Source organism: Mytilus galloprovincialis, chromosome 3 (assembly GCF_965363235.1).
Source record: "Mytilus galloprovincialis chromosome 3, xbMytGall1.hap1.1, whole genome shotgun sequence".
In the NCBI taxonomy this organism is placed as follows: Eukaryota; Metazoa; Mollusca; class Bivalvia; order Mytilida; family Mytilidae; genus Mytilus; species Mytilus galloprovincialis.
In genome coordinates, this window is record NC_134840.1 from 24,554,025 (window position 1) to 24,561,551 (window position 7,527).

The following is a 7,527-nucleotide window of genomic DNA, read 5'->3' on the forward strand; positions in this document are numbered from 1 at the left end:
CAGTTGTCCGCATGTAAACTTCTAGCATTCGTCACAAATATGAGTACATCGCGATCCGTTACTATTTCAACATCCAGGGGTGTTTCATGTCTGTATTCTTATTATTTTTTTCTCTTTTTTAGCAATGCATCAATCTCTACTGTCCTTATCTACTATTCTATATTCTGCGTCTCCATCCAGATTCTCGTGTATACCACGAGGGTCCGGATTAAAAAGGGGGGGGGGGTATTTCTGTATTCTTTAAATAGTCACATGTTAAACTATATTTTCGAAGGTGATAAAAAACGGCGGATAGCAAAATGCATATTGCACAGCAAAAAGCATATTGCACGGTTTATTTATATGTCGTTAATGTATAGGAGACAATATGATATCTATAAAATTCAAACAAAATCAAATGACGATTTTGATACAAATATGGTTGGACATTTGATAATATAACAATAACAAAAAGTATGAGGTCAAAACAGGATATATCGACCCAAAGAAGTATTTCGACCTAGGACTTCGTCCTCAGTCAATATACTTCTTTTAGGTCAATATATTCTTTTATTGTATAACAATATAATATTTCCCACAGAACGTAACCAAAAGTTAGCGTGCAATAAATTCTAATATTGCACTAGTGCAATAAATCTTCAAAATTCATGACGTCATCAACGTTTAAATCTTAGTTTAAACCAATTTTTTACTTTCAAATATTATATTGCTATACAATAAAAGGGTTATTGCATGATTTTCATCCAAATTTTTGAAAAAAATGGGGCGGGTGGGAGGATTTTATTTTCTATTTTTTTATTTCTTATGAAACCCTCTTGTTACATGTTTTTCATGTATGCACATATAATAATAAACTTATACCATGTATATACATGTGTAAGGACTCGTAAATATTTTTTAAAATCTTGAATAGATATCTCTGATTGGGAACGGGAACCACTGTTCTACATGTTATTGGTAATTAGCAAACACGTGGAGAAATGATCTCTTCGGTTGGACTACCTTCACCAAATTTATTTTTACAAAAATTATGAGTACAGAATAGCTGAAAGCTCTAACAGTTTTGAAAATAATAGAGTTCAACTTGGTGCTTCTATGATTCTTCTTCAAGATGCAATTATTTATAATGTTAAACATGAACTTAACAAAAAAGAAGTTGTTTGATGACTCTATTGAGGGTATTGGGACAGAGGGTGTTTGCTGATTGTCCACATAAAATAATAGCCATGGGTAAATCTAAGTTTACTATGTTTGCCGACTTTTTGAACTCAATATACTGTCATAAATTTAACAAGTTCGTGTTTTTGTCAATTTCTTTAATCCACTCATGTTTTTGTGCCAATGTGTTCCACGATTCTCGCGCTTTATATATCATTCACAGTCCAAAATTCCTGATACAAGGTTATTATAGAAAATAGATAATATTTATTATATCAATAAAAAAAATCCACGGTTTTCTAATCACAGAAATTCGTGTCATACTGCATTTCGCCATTTGCGTTCTTGGACACAGCGCATTACTTGTAGCCCGGATATTTCATGCCTTTCTCTTAATCAATCTCTATTCTCGATAAATTATTTTGTCGTCATAGAGCAGTAGAATCATTTTAAATTACTCGAAGAAACACAAAATCCGAAATTTGAAACAGGAAGTTTGAAATGAAACGAAATATTTGACGGTTACCGGAAACGAAAATGAACAAAATCCGGAAATTGTAAATTTTTAAAATAAAAAAAATCGGGGCGGGACAATTTCAGAGGGGCGGGCGGGGATGAAAATCTATCAATTAATTTTAATTGGCCTAACCCTATATTATTAACTAACTAAGTGCATTATTGCCAAACGTGACTGTTTATTAAAAATTACATATTTCTGTAATGGCCCTGTTTTTCTGTAATGGCCCTGTTTTTTTCTGTAATGGCCCTGTTTTTCTGTAATGGCCCTGTTTTTTCTGTAATGGCCCTGTTTTTCTGTAATGGCCCTGTATTAATGCCCAGTTTGTCTGTATTAAACCCTGTTAGGCCATTACAGATAAAACTAAGTTGTTAAGAGTATAATACCTTTTTGTATTTTATTTAATTTAGTAACCAGCAACCAACATTAAAGAACCATATAAAGGGATCACTGTTCATCCTGTTTTTAACACATATCTCTTTCAACTTAATATCTTGGATATTTGGTATATTTAAAGCTTTATAATGGTGAAGTACAAATTATTTTGTTCAAACTGGCAGTAAGACAGTACGTCAAGTTAGCAGCAACACATACACTTTTGTTTAGTTGGTTAATAAATGTATTAAGAAATGGGTGTTTTTATAATGGCCCTGCTATATGTCCTCGGTCAGTAATAATGGCCTCGGATGTCTGTAATAGCCCTCGGCGTTGCCTCGAGCCATTACAGACTTCCTCGACCATTATTACAGACATTGGACATATAACAGGGTCATTATAAAAACACCCATTCATTAATACTATAGTATTGCCCTCATACAAAGGCTATAATTGTATATTATTCAACTGTTTACACACATTGATAGTTTAATCAATATCTGATTGGTTTAGACTATCCCACGTGTCATTGAACAAATCTTCATATCTCCCTGAGGCACGGGAAATAAATGTATATTATTCTTTCTCTATTCTTTATATTTTAGCATCCCAATATATTTTACTTACTGATGTTTAGTTACATTACGACGTTTATCTCTGATTTATATACTGGTTAACAATTAAACAGAATCCACATGATATATGCGACCATTCTTGGATGAAATTAATATTACTTTAATATATACATTTTGTATAACACTTTTTGAAACCATCTTTATCAATTTTCAATTTCCATTGTCTAAATTGTTAATTGTTCATGTGTTGCTATCGTATATTTTATGTTTCATTGCTCATGTGTTGTTTCCGTATATTTTAGCTGCTCGTCTTGAGCCTACCCATTTGATCCGATAACACCCCATATATAGCAATAAAATTGTATTTTTATTGCCATTCATAACTCTTAACAGACCAATTAACAGACCGGGTTTTATACATCCGACCCATTAACAGACCAGGTTTTAAATAAAGATTGATTTATGTCACCAAAATACAGATTTTCGTGTAGATTTTTCACACAAAGATATCAATATGGTTAACAAACATAATGCCTGTCTTTTTTCGATGTTCAAAATATTGCATGCAAGTAAAATCAACCAACGTGTCATTTTGTGTACATTTTGTGTGTGTAAAATGTGTATAAATTTATTGATGAGTAACCCGCCTTTTCATTTTATAGATCGTACATCGAAGCTAGAAAAATAATAATTACACCACTGGAATCAGTATATTGAATTGTTTTGTTAGACATGAATAATGTTTATAATAAAAATATATTTAAAAAGTTATACAATGAAACATGCCAAACTTTCAATGATTTTCTCGATAACACCTGATTAACAGACTTTAGCCAACCCTATTAACAGACCAACCGCCGATATAGCCGCATACTCAATATAGATTAACCGACCAATCTCTCGGTTAGCCGAGTGTCGGCCGTGACCTATGTAACAACACGAAATCTCTACATCTACAGCATCAAAATACGATTGATATGTTTGTCAATTTCTTTTTGAACATTAAAACTAATCGGATTCAAGAAATGGTTCGGTTTGGCAAGGAATTTCGTTAAAAATTACCTCCTTATTAACATGTTCGACTATTTGCAACATCTTTAATTGGTTGTTACGGCTTGTTCATCTTGCAGCACATCTGATGTGCCTGTGCAGTATTGTAATTCTCCGCATCACGTAGCATCATTATTTAAGATAACCTTAGCCGAGTGGTTGATAGAGCAAATTGTTACCCCTAGAAAACATTGTCAACTGCGGCGAAGCCAAGGTTGACAATGCTTTTTCAAGGGGTACCAATCTGCTCTATCGCCCTCTCAGCTATGTGTTATTTAATTTATTATACTTAATGACCTATCATTATTGTTTTTTACAGATTAATTTTATTTTAAAAGTAATTTCTATGACGTCGCGTTCATAACGTTACAAGTATTAGAAAAATCATCAAAGTGAGGCAAGATGTTTTATTCTTTATTTCAACAGTCAAATAATAAAATCTGAACCAAAACGTAGAACTTAAGCATTGTATTTAATTTCTTCATGTAAATTTAATTCATTGTCCTTAAAATTATCGATTTTTGATTTGTCGTGACGAGAGGGTGACATTAAAAAAAAGTCGTCACCCGCTCAGTCGTGTGATAGAGCAAATTAATGTTCACCCTCGTATTAGCGAAACAAAATATGGCATTTTAACGTGAAGTATAATAAAATAACTTATTACATAAAGATTCTGATTGGCTGATTTGTGATGCGTTTCAGATACAGCTATTGGCTTAAATGAGATAACAAAAAATTACAGATCTTTTTCGTCTCAGGATAAGACATCAAGTGCCGGAAAATTAACTATGTGTTCCGATACAATGTGTTTACAAAAATGCATTATGATTATCAGTATTTTATAACTTCTGTCAATCAAGGCACATGTCCAGAGTCGTGGCTATTTGTAAATGTTTTAATTTCCAACAAGTGAAGTGAAAGGCATAGGTGAATAACGCTCACTCTTAGGTAACGCGAAGCAGTCAACAGCGTTTTAGAAAGCTCAAATTTGTTATAGTTAATTCTAAAATGTGTTGACACTTTTTCAGAAACGTCCGCATTTAATTGTTTGTCAAGTTGTTTGTATTTGTTCGAATTGGGCCTTAAGAAAAGATGTCGAAAAGTGAAAAATTGGTCTTTAGCATCCTTAGATTGGCTTTCAAGTGCTAAGCTTTTATCGTTCCTGGTGAATGTAAATCTAGAAAAGCGCTTCGGACGCATGCAATTTATAACGTGTTCATTTTATTTCTGTAAGTACTGACGTAGTGATCCAGCCATTAGATTACGGTGAGCAAATATAAATTTGCTGACGAACTAATATGAACTATTTTTGTTCTTGCCAACCTTAAAAAAATCTTTTAAGGGTCCTCCGGAGAAACGGAGTTCACTCTTTGGAGTATTTATCTCCCAGTTTCTACGATATTTCAGAGAAGCACTTCCTACCATGATTTCCTTAATAGAAGGTTGCTATTACAAGGAATCTATTGAATAAAGAATTCCAAATGATTAAGATGAAATCATCCCTTCGCAAAGTTTATGGACACCCTGACGGTTGATCCGTAGAATATCTGTTTCACAGGATGGCGACAAATATGTTCCTATTGTTAATCGTTATAGAATATCTGTTTCACACGATGTCGACAGATATGTTCCTATGGTTAATCGTTATAGAATATCTGTTTCACACGATGTCGACAGATATGTTCCTATGGTTAATCATTATAGATAAAGGCAACAGTAGTATACCGCTGTTCAAAACTCATAAATCCATGGACAAAAAACAAAATCGGGGTAACAAACTAAAACCGAGGGAAACGCATTAAATATAAGAGGAGAACAACGACACAACACTAAAATGTAACACACACAGAAACGGACCAAGCATCAGACAAAATCCCACGAGAATAACAAATATAACATCATAGAATATCTGTTTCACACGATGGCGACAGATATGTTCCTATATGGTTAATCGTTATAGAATATCTGTTTCACACGATGTCCACAGATATGTTCCTATGGTTAATCGTTATAGAATATCTGTTTTACACAATGTCGACAGACATGTTCCTATATATGGTTAATCGTTATAGAATATCTGTTTCACACGATGTCCACAGATATGTTCCTATGGTTAATCGTTATAGAATATCTGTTTCACACGATGTCGACAGATATGTTCCTATGGTTAATCGTTATAGAATATCTGTTACACACAATGGCGACAGATATGTTCCTATTGTCTTAAATTCATTTCTGTCTTCTTCTTCCTCGAATACGTATTACCGATCGAATGTGTATTACCGATCGAATGTGTATTACTGATCTAATGTGTATTACCGATCGAATATGTATTACCGATCGAATTATACTTTTCAACGGTTTTTAGCTTACACAACCAAACACGACAGGTGCCGCATGTGAAGCAGAATCTGCTTATCCTTCCGGAGCATATGAGATGACCCTCAGTTTTGATTTTAGTAATGTTGCTCAAGATTTAGTTTTCTAGTTTGTATCTGTGTAACTATCTGTGTAACTGTAAGTCTTTTCATCGTTTTTGTTTTGTTTTTGTCAATTGCATTGACAGTCGGTATTTTTCTGTTTCTTATCATGTGGACTGTTGCTTGTCTGCAAGTCTTTCTTTGGACATTTTTGTTTTTCTTCCGACTAGTGCTTTGATTGTCCCTTTCAGTATTTTCTTCCCCATATGCACAGGCACTTGATTCAACCCCCCTTTTATGTACCTTTATATATAGTATATTTGTATAGTAAGATAATTTAGATTCTTACTATACAAATCTAATAAAAGAGGGACGAAAGATACCAAAGGGACAGTCAAACTCATTCTGAGTCAAGTGTCTGTGCCCATTTGGACATATGTATATGAATGACCCACTGCGAGTATCAAAATGCATATAAATTATTTACTCAAGAACTGACGTTTATTAGATGACTGAGCTAATTGTTTAATCTAGGACTATGAATATTTGTATTTATATTAGAAATCTCAGGTAATGTGTTAGTGTTTAATCTTTAAAAAATACGGATTTTCCCGTCGTGGGGCCTCTCATCGGAAAATAAATGTTGAGCGTTATCTATTGCAATTCTTTTTTACAGTATAGCAATGTATGTATTATGAATAACGCTACTAGTAATCTTAACACATTGCGAAAAATCAAGAAGGGACGAATAACAACTGCTTTTGTATGTTTACTTTTCAGTGCACAGTATTTGTTTGTCTTATTTTAGGTCAAAGAGTCACGTTTGTAACTTAAATGGGTCAAAGGTGTCAGTAGGGGAAACTTATTCTTTTCGTCACTTTAAAATATCCTTAAATTTAATGATCTATCACCAAGAACTATATAAATACTTTGTGTTAATTTACAACTTTAGTTAGTAAACAAATTATACTCTATTGCATTAATTCCCACAATAGAACTTTTACATTTCCCAACTTAGCCTTTAGAATGTTGCATTTAATTTATAGGTGAAAATATACTATAAGTTCGGTTGTAGCCTTTAGATTATTGTTAAATATCAACAATCTAACTTGAAATTATAAACAAAACTGTATGATAAGTTTGTGATTTTGACGCCTCTTCGAAACATTTTCAAGGATATCATCAAGGGCTAATATTTTATCTTGTCAACCCCGTTCGAATGGGTCATGCCCAGGCTTACGTCATTCATATATACAGCGGTAAAGCGCCTAGTAGTATGCAAAATATTAGAAGCTTCCGCAGAAGAAATCTAACCTATTTTATTTGATTCTACGTAATAAACGGTAGTTAATCAAATTACACAGAAATTATTTGAAATATAAAATATTTGAATAATGAGACATAAGCCATATTAAATGGAACATATGAGATT